A 21,589-nucleotide genomic window follows, 5' to 3' on the forward strand; every position below is an offset into this window, starting at 1 on the left:
TGAGTTTAGAACTGAGCCCGACTAAATAAGTCGCCTGCTTTCTGTTTGCCCCATGCCTTCCACAGGGCTACTTATAAGAGCACTTCTGGTGTTGTCAGTTTGGGTGAAGCCATGTGTTTGACGGCTCAGCCCCTCCAGGTAAATTTTGAAGTTGGCTCATCTGTCGGAGTAGTGTTGCAGGTGGCTGTGGGGTGTTCCTAAACTTGCAAGGCTTACCACTCCCTGGTACACCCACTCCCCACCTTGAGCAGGGTTTACGGCAGCTGATTTCTCTGCACTTGTAGTCGGCGCCGGATTTAGACTTGATAAGGCCCTAAGCTATTTGAAATATGGGGCCCTTTATAAGTCCAGATATTCTATGTGACTATGTCAGTGACAAATATGATTATTATTATCTTTTTTGGGGGTCCCCAAGAAAGTGGGGGCCCCAAGCTATAGCTGTGTAGCTTATACGTAAATCCTGCACTGCTTGTAGTATAGAAGTCTGCAGTGGTGAATCAATTTATGTCTGCTAGGAATCTTTTTGTGAAGTTTATTACCATTGTGGAGTTTGAGGAAGGGCCATAATTCAAGAGGTGAAGCTTCAAGTGGCCCACAATACTAATCCCTGCACCAGTAATGGAAACAGATGGCCTATTATTCTGTGGGGATGTGCATATATAGTTAACACTATGCTGTGTCTTGTGTAGAAGTTCTGAACAAAGATGTTCAAACAGAAGCAAGGCACAGATAGGTAAAACCATTCACCCTGATAACATTTCAGTAAAGCGGTTTTATGAGTTTAGGCCTAGTTATTTATCTCTTAACCCTTTCCATGCTCACGGGCGGCGTGTGCTCATGACGGCATGGAGCCGTCATGAAACTGCCGCCCACCTACGCGGAACTAATTCCCCGCCTGTGCGGGCGAATTAGTGAGTGGGCGGGATCATGACGGCTCCACGCCGTCATGAGCACACGCTGCCCGTGAATCATGACGGCGTGGAGCCGTCATGAGTAAGGGAGCGCCACGCCCACCCCCTAGCCCCGTCCGCGCCACGGACGAATTTGCGCAGCTGCGAAAAGGTTAAACTTTATTGTAAAAATACATCTGTGAGGCAATAGGCAGTGACTTCACCAGATTGCCTGCATTAGGTCCAATACACTCAGTTTGTCAACCTTTGATGTGTCAAAGGCGGAGTCAGCACCACCTGGTTTGAACCTATGACAGTTGTTTCAGACAGATCTTGGCAGCTAAGTCTTCCCTCTCTGAGCTATGTGGTATTTTGAATCTACTCAAGTCTTAGCATCTTTTACAACTTGGCTTGAAACATTTGTTCACATTATGCAATCATGCAGCTGTGTGCAATTGGACTACTGCCCAGAAGCATTCCAAGGCAGTGGGTGGGGTGAGCCTGCATCTTTCTCTTATCTTCTACCGAGTACCATCCAGACCGGCACAGGTGTCTTTTCCGTTCACTCCATCTCCTGGGATAGTGTGACTGCAGCCCATTATTCTGGTTCTCTACCGGGGGACCAAAGTTTCCAACTTTTATCATCCCAGAGTTACCACTGTTTAAAACTGGGCCTGGCTGTTATATTTTTTGAGACTCAGTGCACATTTTTATTTCCAGACCTTTGATTCTATGTGGCTTTCCTGATGAAGGCGCTATGTTCACCGAACACGTGTAGACACTATGAAGATTCATCATTGAATTATAAAGCCACCATGCTGTATTGCCAAACTTCATGTTTTTTGTCTGTTTTATTTATATATATATATATATATATATATATATATATATATATATATATATATATATATATATATATACTGTCAAGTTGATAATTGTCTGTATAATTCTGCACATAATTGACCGATCATATCGTTTTTCCTATATCTACCATTTTTATAGGACATACAGCTTTGCCTGTTGTATGAGGTATTGGAAAAACAAATCTCTTTCCAAAACACTTGTTGTTTACTGTGATTTTCTTGTCCATAATATGTTGATATGTACAGAAAAATAAAATCAATTGTAGTTTATAATGATTTTTATATGAATAAAAAGTTTTCTTAATGAGAATTGTGATCCACTGAGTCTTCTCCTATTTTGTGGGAATTATGACCTGTCATACTTAATAGACCCATCGTTGCCTAGGGAATTTTCTTGAACAATTGCTTTTTCACTGCCCTGGGAATATATATCAGTAGTAGGGGGTCCTTATATTTACATTATGTAAAACTTGGCCTGGCACCACAAATTCTTGATCACAGGGTTTGATGTTCTGGGTTTTGCGGGCTCCTGATCGTAACTTATTTTACCTACCTGCACATAAAGACCAATTTGGTCATACCTGTAATAGTTCTGAATTATTGAGTTTGTATTATTTCATATTTCCTGCAGAATCTTAATTTGTAACCCACTGCCACCTCCTACAGTAAGTTTTGATTGCTCGACTTCACTACTGCTTAAGAGTAAAGTGCCCAAAGTATGAACCAGTTTATCTATTTTGACTGCACCAGTGCTTGTTTGCCCGGGGCACCAATGATAAAAGACCGCTCCCACAGATAGGTTGGTGTGACCTCCATCTGCCCTAGCATCCAACAAAACAACCTTACAACAGTCTGTACTTGCAGCTTTCATTTTATGTGATGTAGACAAACTATTTGTACATGGATGGTGGACTGGGCAAGGAGAACCATGCCAAAACCTTGTGAGCGGGGGATCAAAGGTGAAGGAGAACAAGGCGAAACCTTGGGAAAGTGAGATCAAAGGTGGAAGAACAGGGTGAAACCTTGGGAGAGGGGGATCAAAGGTGAAGGAGAACAGGGCAAAACCTTGGGAGAGGGGAATCCAAGGTGAAGGAGAACAGGGCAAAACCTTGGGAGAGGGGGATCCAAGGTGAAGAACAGGGCGAAACCTTGGGAGAGGGGAATCAAAGGTGAAGGATTACAAGGCGAAACCTTGGGAGAGGTTGATCAAAGGTGAAGGAGAACAGGTCGAAACCTTGGGAGAGGGGGATCCAAGGTGAAGAAGAACAGGGCGAAACCTTCGGAGAGGGGGATCAAAGGTGATCATGACTATGCTATCTCAGCATAACTAACAGCAGACCAGCACCTAATGAACTTTGGAAATCTACTTGCATAGAGAAAAACACATAGAAACTCATAAAGTTAAGGCACGTCTAGGGGGAGGGAGAGGGGAGGAGAGGCAGTTGGGTAGTTGATTGTTTAATAGGAATAAGCAGATACCCTACAGGAAGACAGATATAACAGAACTTATGGGTGATTTTGAGGAATAGACAAGACCTTCATATTGGATAACACAGAAGATATAGTAACTAAACAAAGTATGGAGATTCAGTTGGGCATAATTGTATAATTCTATAATTGACTAAGGATATTGTTGTCCAGTATACGCGATATTTATGAAAGTTTTGCTAGGCTCAATTGTACAACCAGTAGTAGTAGTAGAAAAGCTTTATTCGATTTTAAAACAAGGTAAAATCATAAAAGCAACAAACAAAATATACGATTTTATACACCGTCATAGGAGCAAATATAAAAGTAGTATTAAAAAATTAAGTACATGCGCCAAATGAAGCCTTTTGTTTTAACTACTATTCTTTAAGAAAAAGTTTGGGTACCGCCAACTAGTTGTGTTGTATCATACATGTGTGCGATAAAAACTATGGATTCCAACTAATAGAATTTTAATAAAACACTGAAGCTATAATTAATCATGGGTTCTCCGAATTTTCAAACAGCTTTTGCAACAAGTATTCTAAGAGAGTATGTAAGAAATTTAATCACATTTGTTTTTTTGTAAAAAATGGATGGTAGACAGGGCAATATTATTCAAAATGGCATTCCTGTTCTTTCATCAAGACGGTCATTCCTTGTTGATAAATAACCTTTTGAATAATATCTATTGATTGTATAGTGTTCGAAAACATTGGTTATACATGCAAGTCTGTGTGTTAACATTAAAGGCTGGTGAAGGTTCACCCTTCACCTGCACAGGTCCGCAACGTCAGGAAACGTGTTCATACTTGCATTCGTACAGCATATTTTGTACCTTTATGTCAGACTTTGCATCTTTTGGTGTGGTTTCCCCCTGTATTTTTAGCCTTTGACCTCCTGTTTTTGATCCTGTGCTGCATTTTGTTTTTGCATGTGCCCAGGGGCTGTTAATCAAATGTTACTAGGGGCTCTGAAGAATGGACTGAGCCACCCACATGAGTAGTCTGGCCAACATGTTTCAGACCTGCCACTGCAGTGTCTGTGTGTGCAGTTTTAAACTGCCATTTCGACCTGGCAGGCCCAAACCTTCTGTTTTACTACGTGTAAGGTACACCTAAATTAGGCCCAAGGTAGCCCCATGGGCAGGATGCAGTGTATTTAAAAGGTAGGGCATATACTGTTGTGTTTCACATGCCCTGTTAGTGAAATACATCTAATTTCGTTTGCACTGCAGCAAGGCCTATCTCTCCCAACTGGTTAGCACTGGAGCTTACTTCTAACATCTTACAAGTGAATCTGTCAATTGGGAGCTGATAGGAAATTGGAGTTTGGCGTCTCTGGACTCTCAATTTAAAAATAACCTATTTTAGTGATGTTTGGTTTTAAATTGCAGGTCTGAAAATGCCACTTTTAGAAAGTTAAAGACACACAGATGATGGGCTGAATGCAAAGCAAACCAAACATTCACCGCCCAGTCAATAGATCTGGGTTAAATCTATCGTTCTTTTGCTCACCATGCCCCCCCTGCCATATGAAAAACAGTCTTGACCCTGTGCTTCATGGGAACAGTCCAGCCCCAACTGTCAAGCCAAGTCCTCCCTGGACTGGAAACAAGCATCCTAGAACCGGTTTCAGGGTATCGCCCCTCAACAGCCAGGCTAGCTTGACTCCGTCGCATGGAGAGCCAAGACCCACGTCTGGGCATACCCGTCCCACTCGGAGTGACAATGCATAAAGAACAATTGATGGGGTGAATGTTTGACATTGATCAGCATTCACTCCATTTGCTCTGCATTCCATCCATCATCTGTGTGTCTTTTGCTTTCTTGCCTTAAGTGTGCTGGGTAAGGGAGTGACTAGAGTTCACATCTGGAATGTCAACCACAGTGATATGTATGTCATAAGGTTAGACTAGGGCCCTCAGCCCTTCTTTTTATGATTCTTTTATCAGCCTAATCTCCTTCCCAAGATGTACCTAGGCCCCTTCCTTGTCACCAATGACTAAATCAAAGAGCATCTTTTGAAGTTTACAGGGAAAGCTTGGCTCTCCTATGTCAAGCATGTCCCCCACCCAACTTACAAGAATGTAGCAATGCCCAAATCTGTTGTTCTCTACCTCCACTCCATGCTGCACCATGCAGGCCTTGGTCTCCCAAAATGGAACCCAGGGCCCTCCATGTATTGTACCATCCACAAGCATGCATACTCCCAGTTCATGTATAGAGCCACACACTTCACAGAACTGTACCCATGTATTCTACCACTCATATGCATACATCCAGCACATACATTAATCATGCATGCACTGGCCAGCACTGTATTATTCCTGTATTGTACCCTTCCTGGGCGCACATACACTCAGCGCAGATACACCACTTCTGCACAGCATTTCACAACAAAGCGATGGAGACCAAGGGTGAATTAGGCACACAGCAGCAGAACTTTAAAAATGAGTGAGCTTGTAGACCTCACTCCAGTGATAGGTTAAAAAGGGTCTGTTCACACCCACTGATAACTACATGGTATGCTGGCACCAACGCACTTGTGCTACTTAATTCCTGGTGAAGACAGTAGCCTTCCACCACTATGACAGTAGCAATTTGGATGCCAGTCTCAGTCCACCAAGGCAACAATCCATGAGACAGGCCTATATTACAGTTCACAAGCATGATCCTTGTTTACTTATGACAACAAAAATTTGCATTAGGGATCCAGACATCAGTACAGTTGGGCACTCTGGGCAGGGGTGCACGTCCATTACCGTGAAGAGGATGTTTCAATCCTAATACTCATGTTAGTGCTTTATTTTCAGACAGCACAGCTCAGAACCAGGGAGCAAGCTTGTCAACATTTTAAAACTGGGACATTTTTATAAAAAATATATGAATAACTTTTTTTTTTCCCATTAACCTATATTGACACATAGGCAATTTGAGGGGGATACAGCTGAAAGAAAGCAATTTTTGGCTTAAAAAAAACAGGAGACTTCCACCTTAATCTGGCCTGTCGGCATGAGAAAGAGGCAAACCCAGCTCACTTTTTCAAAGCTGTACTATCTGAAAATAAAGCACTAGATCAGAGAAATATCAGGTTAAATGAATTCACTTTACGTCCTGTAGGGGTATAAAACAGGCACTTGGCTCTGCACCAGAAAACCCCATCAAGACAAGGCCCTAGTTTGGATGATTCAGCGCAGTTAATGTTGGGCAAAATAAATAGCTCAAACTTTTAAGAAGGTAGTGTTGTAGGACAGTAAAACTTTCTTTGCTTTGCGTGCAACAGTATTCTCCAAGTGGATGGCTCACCAGTGACGCTATTTTTGGTAGAGGGGCTAAGAGGGGTAAGTAAGAGACGCACCATTAGTTATAGGGCACATCTTAACCTACTTAGGGGAAAAGGAACTTGCTGGACTTTGTGCCCTCTTAAGTGAGCATTTATTACTATTAGCTGGAAATAGAACCAACTGGAGCAGCTGGTCCCCTGACATGGATGAGATAGTAGTGGAAGATAAAACAACTAAAAAGAAGCTGATCTTGTTCTTTGAACAAAACATGTGCATATCTAGGACAGGTACACTATTCTGAGAAAATCTCAACAGGTTAATTACTTAAAATCACAGTCCAGTACATGAATACATTTGAACTATATTTTACACGTAGACCCCTAATCAATGCATTAAAAAAACCAAAAAAACATTTTAGCTGAACATTTACAACGTTGCTTTATTGTTAAACTACACACAGCAACACTGAACAAGGAGTACAAATGTTTAGAGTAGGATGTTAGAAATGGGGTCACTATTTGCCAGTGGTTTACACCGTGTCTAAGTAGGGAGCCTTAGTATAGTCAGGGTAAGTATGTTACACACCTAAGTAACCCCTATTCACCCCCTTGGTAGTCTGGCACAGAGCTATCGGGCTTCTCCCAGAGGCAATGTGTAAAGTATTTGTTCACAGTAACACAGTGAAACCACTACAAAAGGACGCCACACCAGTTTAGAAAAATAATCAATATTTATCTGAACCTCAAGACCAGGAGCTTTGACTGAACGGCAGACCCCACCACCCCACCCTACTCAGCGCCTTGAGATCATCACGGGTGAGTAGTTGCACTTTATAAGATTACTGATTGATTGATCTGAATCAAAAAAGACCAAAAGAGCAGCAATCCAACATACACAAGTCAAGATATGAATTTCCCGATTAAATAAAGTTGTAGTTATTAAAAACCAATGGTTGCACTTTATCAGGACAAAGTACCTTAAATGTGTCAAAAATCCAAGACCATGCATGGCGCAGGGAGGGGAGGCGTCGAAAAAAACAGGTGATGCGTCTGTTCCTTACTGCCACAGGGGAGGTAGTGGGGAGTCCCACCTGCTGTGACAGACTGCTTTTCAAGAGGAGGAAGAAGCAAGGAGTTGACATAAAACATCAAAGACCATAAATCACTTTTGGTGTCTGGAAAAGGATTATAAGAAGAAAATGTTGAGAACCAAGGGGCATATCAGCAACAGCCGGCGATAATTATCGCTAAGCGTGCGGATAATTATCGCCAGCTATCGCTGGTTTATATCGCCGAGATAGCGTGCTATCAGCAACGCTTATCTCAGATGCGATATATAAACCAGCGATAGTTGAAAAAAGGTGCGATTATCGCTTGAAATCCAGCGATAAATGCACAGCAACAGGCGATGCCTTGCTGATAGGGCTGGGTGGTCTCAGCCCTATAATCCACCACCCATAGGCTAACATGGTTTACTCAAAAGAAAATCAGGCGTAAAGAATCCTGAGAAAAGCGCGGTTAGCGCTCCTTTTATCATCGCTGCACAGGTTAGCGTGCACATTGATATTAGGAGTAATGTTGCTTAGCAAAATTTTCCTGATAATATCTGTGTTACGCCCACTTTGCCTCTCATTAGCGATGCAAGACTGGGCGTTGATGTAACGCTTATCTCAGATGCGATATATAAACCAGCGATAGTTGAAAAAAGGTGCGATTATCGCTTGAAATCCAGCGATAAATGCACAGCAACAGGCGATGCCTTGCTGATAGGGCTGGGTGGTCTCAGCCCTATAATCCACCACCCATAGGCTAACATGGTTTACTCAAAAGAAAATCAGGCGTAAAGAATCCTGAGAAAAGCGCGGTTAGCGCTCCTTTTATCATCGCTGCACAGGTTAGCGTGCACATTGATATTAGGAGTAATGTTGCTTAGCAAAATTTTCCTGGTAATATCTGTGTTACGCCCACTTTGCCTCTCATTAGCGATGCAAGACTGGGCGTTGATGTAACGGGCGCTAAGTCAGCAAAACATGCAATAGCGTGTCTTTGCTGATAAGGTGATAAAATTATCGAGTCTTTTCGCCCGAAAACGGACACAAAAGCGGCAATAATTTTGCTGCGCCGCCTTGATAATATGCGCCCAAAATTTTTCATCTGTTAAGCAGTCAGACTGGCTGTAACTAGGACTGAGGGCTGTGGCCTTCTACTCACCCTGCTGGTTGAGGAGGCATCACCTAGGGAATCCACGACTACCTGCCCTAGAGCACTAGTGCCTTTCTGCTTGCCAGTACCAGTGTGTCCTATGAGGAACAGGACAGTGCTGGAGGGAGTGAGGTCCAGTTGGGAGCCCTGTTGAGTAGATACCCTCCCGAGGTGTGAAAAAACTGCTGTGTACCGATAGTTGTTGCCCTTGCGCAGGACAAAGTTGTTGACCCCTGTATGCTGGGTTAGGGCTGCAGTGAAGTGAGCCATGTGCCCATCGGGCTAGAGCCTGTGCGTAGTGCCGAGTCGGCACAATCTTATTCCTAGAGGGTTCGCCGTGAAAGAATGCCCTGCTGCAAGGGCTGTAGCCTTCTGCAATAGTGAGCCATGACCCTGAATACCAGCAGGGGCCGCCGCTGAAAATTTCACCATGCCAGGCAGGAGCCTATGTGCTCTGAGATACAGTGATCCATATGCCAGAGAGGGTCACCTGCAGCACCAAGAACTGCAACCAGGTCTGCCATTCCCCTTCAGAGAAGTGAGGATGCTCTGGAAGCACCCATATATCATCACAAAAGCAAGGGTCCTGGGACAGGATCATCTCGCCCATCCCCCACCGGTAGACAAACCGGATACTTACCACACAAGAGAAGTTGCAGATAATCCCTTGATCGCTTCAGGAGCTTGACCGTGAGTGCAGGACTCTGCGCCTGCTGAGTGCTGCCACCTGAACTGCACGCAGCAGACTCAGCTGCTTGGATTGCCCATGGATGGGGTGCACTCAAGAACTCCAGACGATCTACACCTGGTGGTGCAGGTAAAGCTGATTTTTGGCCCTATCGGCGCCGGGGGAAATTGATACTAGTAGCACTGTGGCACTGGAACCCTGTTGACTTTAACTTAGAGTCAAAGTGGACTCTTCAGATTCGGACTGCTAGTGGGGCATACCCTGGATGTTACCAATAGTGAATGGAGAATAACCACTAAAGCTAATGAAAGGAGGGTGTGGGACAAGGAATCACCAAAGAAACTCTAGTGCCCCCACTTCAGGGAAGATAGAGTGATTCTTTTTTTTTTTTTTTTTTCTTCAAAACCTTAATTGAGGAAATTCAAGTCGCACATTACACTGTGCTACGCAGCAGCTCAAATGGACCCAATACAATCCCAGCCAAGCGTTCGGAAACGAGTCGACTACACCTGGCAAGAAGCATAAATACATTAAGGCAGAATCACTACATCATTTCACAGGAATCCCTCCCCTCATGGGGGGTCACATACTCGGCCAGGACAACAGTAATGAGTGCCAGAGGGCGGGGACTCTATGTGGAAGCAGGAGGCAGTCACCGACCAGCGTCGGCGGCCACCGCGGACTCGGGCCGGAGAGGAGCGTGGGAGAGGCAGCGCCACTGGAATGGATGTGGGCGAGGAGGTAAGTTACCAAAGGGCCCCAGATGTCAACCAGACAGGACCTGGCAGGTAGCAAGTCCCAGAACTCAGATAAGAGTCTGACACAGAGAAGCATCCTCCAGCCAGCTCCAGACTCTAGGAGCAGGTCTGCGACCCCAACACATGGCCACCCTACGCCTGGCTAGTACTAGCATCATTGCAATCCGGCGTTGAGAGGCGTCTGGGCAGAATTTTACAAAACCAAGATGACACGGGGGTCAGGCTGCACCGTGGTACTAGTGATGTCAGAAATCGTGTACTCACTACCTGCCAGAATTCGGAGACCTTGGAGCATAGCCACTCTAAGTGTGAGGTCCTGAGGTCCACGGCGGGGGCAGCGCAGTGCATGCTAGCGTCACTTGGTATTAGTCTGAGCTTGTGGAGCTGAGCAGGGACAGCCTGTGCAAAAATTTGAAATGTATCAGACGGAGCCGATAATTTGGTGACAGCTTCTTCGCCTGATTCTAGCAGTATAGCCAGTCAGCCTGCGCAATGTCTATACCCAGATCGGCGCCCCACGCCTCCCGCGCCCGGCAGCAGAAATTGAGGTGGACGTTAGAGTGAGACCGTAGAGTTTGGTGACTAATTTGTGTGGGGACGGGACAGTATACACGAAGTCCAGGGCCGGCATAGTGGTTGGGGGCTGAGGAAATGTAGAGTGAAGCTTCCGGCACACAGCTCACAGCTGGTAGAATAGAAGCGTGTCCAGGGGGCTTGAGGAATCGGGTAGGGAGTAAAAAGTATTCCCTGGGTAGGAGAGATAGTGTGATTCTTGCTGGATGTTGTATTATTTTTGTTGGTTGCGGTAGAAAATAAATTAGTTAAAGTGAGTATTTGGCTGGACAATAATTTATTGGTGCTGCTTCGTGCCTTTTGATTTGTGAAGCATGTGCTCAATATCCTGTAAATACCACACCTCCCTACTTCTCCCACAAAGATATCTTTGGATTGTTCAGACCACGCACACCTAGGTCAAGTGCAGAACGGGTACTTGGCCCAGTCACTCCGAAAGCATAGTAATCAATGCCCCGGGACATCAGAGGTAAAAGCCCTCAATTCACGCGGTTTGACCCATTAACCACTGCTTGCTCCATAGCCTTCTGAAAGTGGTTCCAACAAAGAGGAATATTTTGTTAAATTAATTCACTTCACACCCTGCAAGCACACAAAATTGGAACTGGGCTCTGCGTTGCACCAGAAAACCCATTCAGATGCTGCAAAATTCTCCTCCCTGAAATAAAATTACTCAATTAGTTAACATCCTATTCAACCTGAAATGCATTTTATATTATCCAGATATAGCATTATCTCTTGTTGGTCCAGGTAAGGCATGCGCACTCATTAGCCCAGGTGAGACGTACCCGCTCACTGGCCCTGGTGAGCATGCAGCACTGAGCAGGGGTTGCTGCATTTCCGATTGTGACTACTGCGTGCACAGTCTGCACCTCTGCTTCATCTTCGTCTATGTCCTCTGGGTCTTGGGGTCTGTGCCTTTTGATTGGCAGGCTTTTGTAAAATGATTATACTCATCGAAAGCGCACACCTCCTTCCTTTCGCGGGACATTCACTCGTCCTATATGGAGCCCCTCCACAGTATCTTCCTTTTTGGAATGCCTCTCATGCCATTTGTTGTCTTTCTGGGTGTTTCTCAGGCAGTACCGCATTGACAGGCTCTATTTTGATTTTTTGAAGGGCGGCCTCCATGTGGGATGCTCTGGCCTTCAATAGCTCTTTTGATCGCCCCATGGAGAGAATATCCTGGAGGGGCTTGCCTGCCTCTTGGAGTATGCTCTGAGTTTGCAGGAGGTACAGCCCTGTAAAATCTGTCCAATGACTTCTGCATTGTCCATTGGCGAATGCACAAGTACTGGCCAGTTCTCTCAGCCTTGTGTGGAACCCGTCCAAGGACTCCGCTGGCACGGGGAGTTGAGCTGCCCTCACTGCGACTTGTGTGTAGCCGATCCATCCCACCTTCATCACCAGTGTAGCGGTTGCAAAACCCAAGGAGCCCGCAACAGGAATACCATGAGACCCAGGACAGCGAGCGTGCACGCTCGCGTGGCGTGGTAAAATATATAGAGACTTGCGTAGATGTGCATGGTAATTGCTGGTGTGCAGGACTGCCATGCCCTTCACAACGCTCTGCTTTTATTAACGTCCCCCCCACATGACTCCCGGGCGCTACTATCTCACCCAGAGACATGGGGAAGCAACTTCTGCCAGTGTGACAGTGTCACTGTGAACACTACATCAAGCTCTGCTATCAGTGAAGCACTTTCTCTTACAAAATAGCCAGGCCTTTTGGTTTTGTCAATGCTTGTTTCGCAGTGCCCGGTCAAATTACATTGTTAACTTTGCTGAAACTGTTACCGATCCACAATCAGATTCCCTTTAACTGTATCAGTGTAGCAGCCCTCCAAGTACCACGCATCAGGGGTTAAACTAACTACACGTTTTGGTGTGGGGGCCAAGTTACTGCACTAAAAGTGTGAGTCACACATTATTAGCACCTTAACACCACCTGTGCACTGCGAGGGAGAAGCTGGGAGACCCCTCAACCATCAGATGCTGCATTAGCAGCATGGCGAGTGCTAGGCACACCGTGCTGGAGAGAAGACTGCTCCTGGTCTCAGTGGTATCTGTCTAACAAGAGTCACTGAACATAAAACCGGAAGGAAAACGTGGGAGGCATTACACAGTCCAACTCTACGTTCTGGTTTCATTTTGCACCAATCCAAGATGACTGGAGCCCTGAGCCTGGCGACCCACACGCTAGTTCCCGTCAACTTTCCAGTGACGTACGTGTCTTACACTAAAGGAGTTTCAGAAATGTATTTTTTTATTTAACTTAATAGTGTGCTGTGCCTCAGTCTTGAAGCTGGAGCGCCTCCTGCTGTATTAATACATTGCAATATACACACTTGTTAAATGGTTGTGGTTTTGCCCTACTTTAGTTTTTTTTTCCTCATTTGAAACGTTGGGTAAGAAAGAGTCTGTGTTGTACGTGGGCTCGCATTTATGCAACTTCCGTTTACGAGGAACTTGTTTTTTTTAAACACATTACCACATTCCCTCGTCACACGTGATAATTAACTTTTTGCAACTTTTTGCAACTTCCTATTCGATGTTGGTGCTGTGCACATTGAGTGCACGGCCTAACTGCACGGCGAGGCGCTCAAGAATTGTTTGGCTGCTTTAACTTGAAGACTGTGCACTAGCGTAAGTTTTTAATACCTTGCTACGTTTGTTTTACGCTACATCTGCTCGTTTACTTGAGAGGCTATGGCTTGTACAAACTGGGATACTTGTTTTCATAGGTTACTTTTAAAATCGATACATGTTTAGTTGCATAAATGCTGATTTTGTGTGTTTGTACACGTGCAAAATGGATTTTTTTACCAATCTGGAACAAACTGCTTGGCAGTATCCGACATTCCATAGATATTAGGACGGGTCTTGCTTTTTTATTTCTTAAGTTTTATGAACGCCACAAATGTACCAGCGTTTGCTAACTCCTTTTTGTGATCATAGGAATAGTGGAGGTGCTTGTACTATTTTGTGACTTGGCACTGATATGTCTGCATGCTTGCCACTCCCAGGCCACCTGCAACTAACTAACTGCTCCATAGGCAAGTCCTAGTGTGAAGATTTATTACATGCATCCCAATGTTTTTCAAGGAAACCTTGCCGTTTCCTGAGGTTGACCTATATGAACACACCAAACAAAATATTTCAGTCTCTGATCTACAATATAAAAATGACTGCATGCTCACTTCTCATCTTTCGCTATTACTTTTTTAAATGGTTCACAAAAATCACGTGTACAGAGCCCAGTAAATAAAGTACATCAAATTGTAACTTAAGACGCACATCTTTGCGGTAACCAGTACTTTAGCATATCCTTTAAGTGTGATTTGGGGCTGTACTTGTTCATGATCGGTTGACTTTCTTCTCTACTCAATTCTCTGCTCCTGCTAGGATGGTTTGACTCCCTATTCTTATGTTTTTTACATTTCATCTTGCCTTTTGAGCTTTTGAGTTTATTCTTCCATTGCTGATGTCTGGGAACTATTCTTCATTTTACATTTTTCTGAGAAATCTCAGCTTTTGCACTTGATGGGACTGCATGTCCTAGTCTCTCCTCTCTCCTTTCTTTCGCACCCTATTCTCTCTCTCTCTTTTTGCCTTAATCATTTTGTTCTCCCTTTCCCCCGCACACCTCCAGTCATCCTCAGTATTTCTATTCCCCATCTTACACTCTGTGCCACTCTCTCCCCTCTTACATTGCAGACACTGAACACTACTTTTGGTTTGTGTGTCTCTCTCTCTCCCATCTCCATAGTCTTACTTCTACTTCGCCTGCTGATTCCAGGACTGTGGATATTGGTTTTACTAGTACATACAGAATTTGTGGTGCAAGCATAACAGTGGTGAGCTGCAAACCTAAAACGTTATTTTGTATATTTCCACTTTGACCATCTTGGAATTCAAAATAATGTTCCTAGATGGCCATCATGTATATTGTCACAACATGGCGATGAATTTGGGGCTGTATAAAAATGTTATTTTGTCATATTATTCCAAGATGGCCACCAAGTTGCGTACCGACACCACATGACTGCCATCTTGGAAGTACACACAATATCGATCTGAGATGACTGCACACTTCTGTTGTTTTTGCCAATGCTTGCAACTTAGTTGTAAATGTATTTATATAGTGCTTATGACCCCTGATGAGGCACTGAAGCCCTTCTTTCGGCAAGTAGTACACTACTGCGGAACCTAAGAATACTAGTTAGTAGGTTAGTCCAATTTTTTGTTTTGGTTTTCCATTTGCATTAGTTGTTAGGATTGTGCTTTTGATTTCTTGTGTTCAGTAGTGTTTGGGGGTAGTAAAATAATAATATAAGCAGATTTGAAAGGGGAAGAAGTAAGTTGTTTAAGTAATTGTCAAGTGTGATTGTTAGCTAGGTGACATGGCTTGAAAGGAGAAGTGAAATATTGAGAAAGATGTTTGAGAGTTCATGGTCCGGTTTGGGATGAGTCGCAGGGAGTAGGGATGGGAATGACACATTTTTTTTAATATAGTGGCAATGGCAAAAGTTAGATTTTTTTTATACACGCACACACACACACACACACACACTGACTGCTCAGTAAAGTTGTATTTGCCTCATCAACCCCCTCTGTATAAATACCCATATGTACATTGAAGAAATATCTACATGGTCTGTTGTCCACATTTATTGTGTGATACATTGCCAGTGTTAGTCTGCTGTTCATATTGCCTTTTTCAATCTGTGCAGCAAAGTCACATCCATTGGCTTTGTCAATGCTTGTTTGTTTTGAACTGAAAGTACTTGAAGAGCAGAGAACACTTTAAAGCAGCAAAATAGAAACATGTTACTTCACCTACATCACAAAGAGTATAACTGTTTTTCCCATCCATGTGCCTAGTTGGCAAGTGGCCTCTTCTATGTGAGACTCCTCTAGCCTCTGACCGTTCATGTGCTCTTGCTTGCAAGAGATATTGTATACAACAAAGGGCTTGCAGCCTGCTCATTGCTTAACATTTGTGGGCTTCATTGTCACACTTATTTTTTGCCTTTTTATTGGCCAGCGTGTGGTGGCTTCACTTCCTCTTCTTTCGACTGGAGCATGGACAAAGTATCAATTGCTGTCCTTCTGCTGACCACACTACAATTGAGGTACTACTTTTTAGGTTTTGCCTGCACAGTGCTTGTGAAATCTCTTGTATTTAATATATCTTAGAAGGGGGCTCTTAGCAGTTCCCACTGCCGAATTACTTTATTCATTCGCTTTTGTGTGGAACTTTTTTTGTTAACTTTCACTGGCTAAAGGCATTTACGATAGTTCCACAAAAGCTGTTCACACTGTTTAAGCCCCGTTCACTGTCGAGATAAGATCTCTTCCTACTGAAAAGGCATACAGCTTTAAACAGTATGCTGGAATGCTTGCTTGTTATTTCTTAGTTGTGTAAAGGAGGTGTTTTTTAGCCTTCGAACGTTAGTGTCATTTCCTATTCATGCCTCCGTGCCTTTCTTTGCACTTAGTAGGGATTATCGGATTGCTTTTTTCAACATAATTTGGTCATTATAATCAAATTCTAAATGTTGTAAAAACATTGCACGTTGAAAATAAAGTTAATATGCAAGAACCATGCTATATTTTACTACTAAACAGGCAGACAGTTACCTTGCAGACGACAGGATCATGATTTGAATGGTGCAGCAGGTGCAGTAGCACTGGACCCACAAGTGGTCAGAACTCCTCCAAACACAAAATAATGCTCAATTTGACTACTAAGCAGGTAGTCACAATTGCAGTTAAAAGGGACTTGATTTGAGTGGTGCCGCAGGTGCAGTGGAACTGGGGCCAAAAGCTCTAGGGACCCCACTAAACCCAGATTATTGCTAACATTTTAAACTAAACAGGCAGTCACAAGTGCAATTACCTTGCAGACAACATGGTCATGATTTGAATGTTGCAGCAGGTGCAGTGGCACTGGGCCCAAACGTAGTTGGAATTCCCCGAAACACCTAATATTGCTATATTTTATTCCTAAAGGGGAAACCACAAGTGCAGTTACCTTGCAGAAAACAGTCCTGATTTGAATGGTGCAGCAGGTGCAGTGGCACCGGGCCAAAAAGTTGTCAAAACTCCTCTAAACATATAATATTGCTATGTTATGTTATTGTGGATTTATAGAGCGCATTATCACCCAGAGGTCTCTAAGCGCTGTCAGCGGTAGCCCTGTACCCGGTGAAATGATAAGTGGCCTGCTCAGAGAGTCCCCCTTGCCTCTAAGTAAAGCACCCTCTTCAACTTCATTCTGAATGGAAGGAGATTCGTCTCCTTGCGTAGATTTTCCGGAAGGCTGTTCCATGCCTGAGGAATTGTGGTAGAAAAATCTCTTCCACCCATGGATGAGAGATTAAACCGGGGGCAAACCAAGCGACCTGCATCTACTGACTGAAGCATCCTGCTCGAAGTATACTTGGTCACTCGGTCCTTGATGTAACTGGGGGCTAAATCATAAATGGCTTTATGCGCAATACAGAGGCTTTCAAATTTGATTATCTGTGGATCGGGAGCCAATGTAGATCCTGAAGTAATGGCGTGGCATGTGCATGTCTAGGCTTTTTGAAAATTAATCTGGCCGCATCATTCATGACAACCTGGACCCTGGCCAATAGTTTTTTTGGTAGACCATAGTACAGAGGGTTGCCATAATCCAGAGGCGACAGAATCAACGCTGAAACCGCCAGTCTAAGAGTAGCAAAGGACAACAGAGGAGACCGTTTTCGCAGCTGTCGCATTAGACCAACGCTCGTTCCTACCACAGCCGACACCTGTTTTGTCAAAGATAGCAAGTCATAAATTTTGATGCCAAGACTTTTTACAGCAGCGACTGGTTCAGGAAAAGGCCCAAGTTCTAAAGGCCAAAACAGATCATTTCAGGGGTTTGAGGCTGTGGTAACCGCCAAAACCTCAGTTTTGTCAGGGTTTATTTTTAACGGATTGACCGACATCCAGTTGATGGTAAATTTGAGTATATCCTGCATTCTTAAGGGAGCCGTAGGTGAATGGTCAATCTGGATAAGAATTTGAGTGTCGTCTGCATAGTTGTAAACCTTGCACTCCATCTGGTTCAGTGCTGCGATCAAGGGCTGCAGATAAGCATTGAAAAGCAAAGGTGATAATGCTGAACCCTGAGGCACTCCACATGCCAAAGTGGCTGGATGGGATGGGCTATTACATCAATTAATTCTATTTCCCTCTTTTATTTCTTTTTTCAAAATGTTGCTATTACTTACCCATACTATACCACTAGTAACAGTAAAATATATTGCCTTTCTGTACATAAACCAGTCCTAACAATAACACTTAACAGACTTTCTCTAACTTATATTGTACGACTACTCAACAAGATTCAACTGACAACAAAAAAATAGCTTATTAATCACATCGGCGAAACCTAATACATTTACCAATGCTTGTGACTTTCTATTCTTCTCCTTTTTAAACATCGTGCCATTTATAGCTGTTTTCCTATGCCACACGCACGTTAAAGAGGCCGATTTGTCGTGTGCAATGGCTGTGTACTGTTTCAATAGAAGTTATCTGCTTTTATTTTGGCACCAGATGTGATCTGCTTCCAAGTGCATTTTCACTAAGGCATGGACATGGCACAGTTGCTTTCTTTATGTGATAGGATTTTTTGCCAAATGTCTTATTTTGTTTCCACGCATGGGGAGATGAACGTATTTGCTCAGAATCACAGGGTTGCTGTGCTGAGACCTGCTCCCCTTTGAGACCGTTGGCTATGCTTTTGCCTTTTATCCATGCTCTACTGCATGGGCATTGCTGACTTTGGCAATGATTGTAGCCGTGCCGCACTGAAGCGTTGCTGCTGTGCATCAGGGCTAAAAATATCAATAAACAAAAGCACTGTGATGCATCCAATGCTAATACACATATATTTTTTTAGGAAGCGTATTAGACCTGGTTGCAACTGAGCCCTTTTTAAAATTAGTTTTAGCCACACTGCAAAGCAACTGCACTGCTGTATAGCAGATCTACAAAACATTTAAAAAAGGCTGTAGCTCTCATAGGTAAGACTTATTGGCTTTGCCAATGTTTGCTGACTTTATCTTTTCAGCCAACAAAACTTAGTATTCTGAGTTTTATTTCACATTTGGAAGTATACAGTTTAAAAGTGTGTGTGGTTCACTGATTGCATTTGTGTTCCTATGCCCCATATCGCAGCAGGCATTGGCTGTGCCAGTGTTTCTCTGGCTAGCTCTCAGCTAGAGCTAATACAGTGAAAAAAAAGTACAGGTATTAACCCCTTGGCCGCGGCGGTAATTCTGCCGCGGTGCTGGGGGGGGGAGGAGCCGGGTGGCACCGCCATGCTCGTGACGAAACCACTCCGTCACAAGCGCGCTGTGCTTGTGACGGAGTGGTTCCGTCACGTCCCCGCCCGCTCAATAGAACGCCCCGCGCAGGCGCGGAATTCCTGCAGCGTGGGCAGGGCGGCCGCGCAGTGACGGAACCACTCCATCACCAGCACAGCACGTTCGTGGCTCGTGACGGAGTGGTTCCGTCACGAGCACGGAAGGGGTTAAACAATTGGCTCACAGTACATCGTGGATGGGCGCATGTTGCTGGTTTCTTGTAGTACATTCCAACAAGGGTAACAGTTCACAATCACATGTGCAGGCTTACTAGGGCTAGCCTGGCTCTCTGCCTGGTGCAGTAATGTTTGAGAGAACCAGGCTTGTGGTGTTTGTGCGCAGGATGTTTGCATTTCTACTATCCTTTTCCGGAATAAGAAACTTTGTACTCTTCTGTTGCAAGAGAAACCCACATAAACTATTTTAGGAGCCCCCCCCCTCTCCCCCCCCACTGCAGTAACAGAGTGTGAAAACAAAATATTTCAACCCACAGTGGATTGTGGGTATGTTACTGACTTATTTAAGCTCTGCACTATCACAATAGGAAAGCGAGCATTCAAAATATTTATTTTTACCTGCAACAGCTTAAGGCTATGATAAAATCTGCCTTAAGTCTCTGTTTATACCCCTATTTGTCAAAGGACTCGCCCTCCGTTTTCATAGTTCATGCCACCGATTATTCTTAATGTTCACATTACGGGCCCGATTCACAGAACTAACTTAAGACAAAATCCTAAACTTACTTCTTTTGGTATTCACAGAAGTTAGGATTTTGTCTTAAGTTTCCTTAAGTCTCTGTTTATACCCCTATTTGTCAAAGGACTCGCCCTCCGTTTTCATAGTTCATGCCACCGATTTATTCTTAATGGTCTCATTACGGGCCCGATTCACAGAACTAACTTAAGACAAAATCCTAAACTTACTACTTTTGGTATTCACAGAAGTTAGGATTTTGTCTTAAGTTTGTCTTAAGACAGACTTTAGACAGACTTTAGACAGACTTTAGACAGACTTTAGACAGACTTTAGACAGACTTTAGACAGACTTTAGACAGACTTTAGACAGACTTTAGACAGACTTTAGACAGACTTTAGACAGACTTTAGACAGGATTTTGTCTTAAGACAAAATCCTAACTTCTGTGAATACCAAAAGTAGTAAGTTTAGGATTTTGTCTTAAGTTAGTTCTGTGAATCGGCCCCTACGTGCCCATGTGAACTTCACATCCAGTTACGTCGTTCTTAATGCAACATATGCACAGGTTGAAGAACTCACATTACACATGACATGAGGCAAGCTGGTGTCAGTCGCCACATTACCCCTGGCTTTTCTGTGTGCAAGGAGGGCAAACTCGAACACGCTATCATTTTCCACATACTTTAGTTAAGGGCGAATCTTTGAAACGGACACAAATTTTGCGTGTGTGTGTGTGTGTGTATGTATGTGTATATATATATATATATATATATATATATATATATATATATATATATATATATATATATATATATATTAGATGTGTGTGTATTTCATAGTGGTGGTCGCCACTAGGTAGTTATAGTTGGGTGTGCTGTTCATAGGAAAAGCATTTTTTGTGTTCCTAATAACTTTAACACTGTTTGACAAATCTCCACGAAACTTTCCAAAGAGGTGCTACTTGCCAAAGGTCCTGCGCAGTGTGGGGATGGCTGCCTTTATGGGGATGGTCACAGGGCCTGGCCACCGGCCAAGCCTTGTGGCCAACCCCAACTGCTCATGGTCAAAAGTCGTGCGCAGCATCAGGTTAGCTGCATGTGGGGGGTTGGTCATGGGGGAGGGTGTTGGATTTATGCATCCTAATCAAATATTACCTTGTTTAAAAAAAAAAACTAGATATTCACTTAAAAAAACAAAGCCAGGTTACTGTAACGTTAGTTAGGTATGATAAAAAGATGTGTTTTTATTTTGAAAAAACCTTACAAAATTCACTGAAAAAAACCTAAGGTTAAAGTAACGTTATAGTTGGGTGAATTTGTCAGTGACATTACCGCTTTGAACTAAAAAGAAAACACAGATAATTTGCTTTTCCAATGCTTGTTTTTCTGTGTTAATAAGATACAGGCATACACAAGAATGGCAGGCGAAGTCTGAAAAGGATCATAGGTATGCAGATGTTTGCGCAAGGATATTTGTACTCCACATTCCTAAAGGCATTATCTAGGGCGGTGCATGGTCAGTTGAACTGTAGAGTAAATAAGAAGGGTAATGATGCCTCTGTAGATTTGTTTAAAGTCAAGCTTATAATTACTTGGGACTAGCAATTTGATGTGGGCGGGCCTTCACTTTTGTCTTCAGCAGATCTGGAATGTCAGCAAAGATCTTTAGCTTGTGTGCCAAGGTAAGGAAGAGAATACATTTACCAGCCTTAGAGCCTTCTGCTCGCAAAGTGCCAATACTACCTTCCATGTACCTCAATACTA

General features: G+C 43.6%; 1 protein-coding gene across 2 annotated transcripts in view; it reads left to right on the forward strand.

Annotated features, from left to right (window-relative positions):
• The window catches only part of GPR160 (G protein-coupled receptor 160), a 66,643-nt gene that overhangs the window by 16,318 nt on the left and 28,736 nt on the right, over nucleotides 1–21,589 (forward strand). Inside the window, exon 1 of one of the 2 annotated variants that reach the window (XM_078666105.1) lies at nucleotides 13,282–13,372. The exons of the other annotated variant lie outside the window; for it this stretch is intronic. The gene's annotated coding sequence lies outside the window, so the exon portion shown is untranslated. Of the gene's footprint in view, nucleotides 1–13,281; nucleotides 13,373–21,589 lie in introns of those variants that run through there. 2 annotated transcript variants of the gene reach the window in all.

Source organism: Lissotriton helveticus, chromosome 11 (genome assembly GCF_964261635.1).
Source record: "Lissotriton helveticus chromosome 11, aLisHel1.1, whole genome shotgun sequence".
Classification (NCBI taxonomy): domain Eukaryota; kingdom Metazoa; phylum Chordata; class Amphibia; order Caudata; family Salamandridae; genus Lissotriton; species Lissotriton helveticus.